Here is a 451-nt window from a genome sequence, read left to right as displayed (position 1 = left end):
ATGCACTTGTCAAGTTCAGGGTCCACCTGCTCGGCTCCAAGCCGTTTGTGATCTACATGGATCATGCGTCATTACGCACTGCGACTCAGTCGCCCCACGTTTCACAGAGGTTGGCTAGATGGCTATCATTCTTTGCGGAATATAACTTCGAGGTGATGTATCAGCCGGGAAAGGAGAATACTTTGGCTGACGCAAAGTCACGCAGACCAGACTTTGAGCTTGCTCATGTTACAACTGCTACGTCGTCTGTGACAGATTTGATCCGCATCGCGTATGCAAGTGATGAGATGTGTGTAGCGTTGCTACGGGCTTTAGGGAGTGAGGAGTTTGGAAACTCGGACAAGAAATTGTCGCAAAGACTGCATGCACGATTGCATCGACATTCGGTAAAACACCGATTTAACGGATACACCACGAATTGTGGTTCCTCATGATGAGGCTTTGAAATACC

The sequence above is a fragment of the Plasmopara halstedii genome (assembly GCF_900000015.1).
Source record: "Plasmopara halstedii genome assembly, contig: Scaffold_816, whole genome shotgun sequence".
Taxonomy (NCBI): Eukaryota; Oomycota; class Peronosporomycetes; order Peronosporales; family Peronosporaceae; genus Plasmopara; species Plasmopara halstedii.
This window is presented reverse-complemented; position numbering follows the sequence as displayed.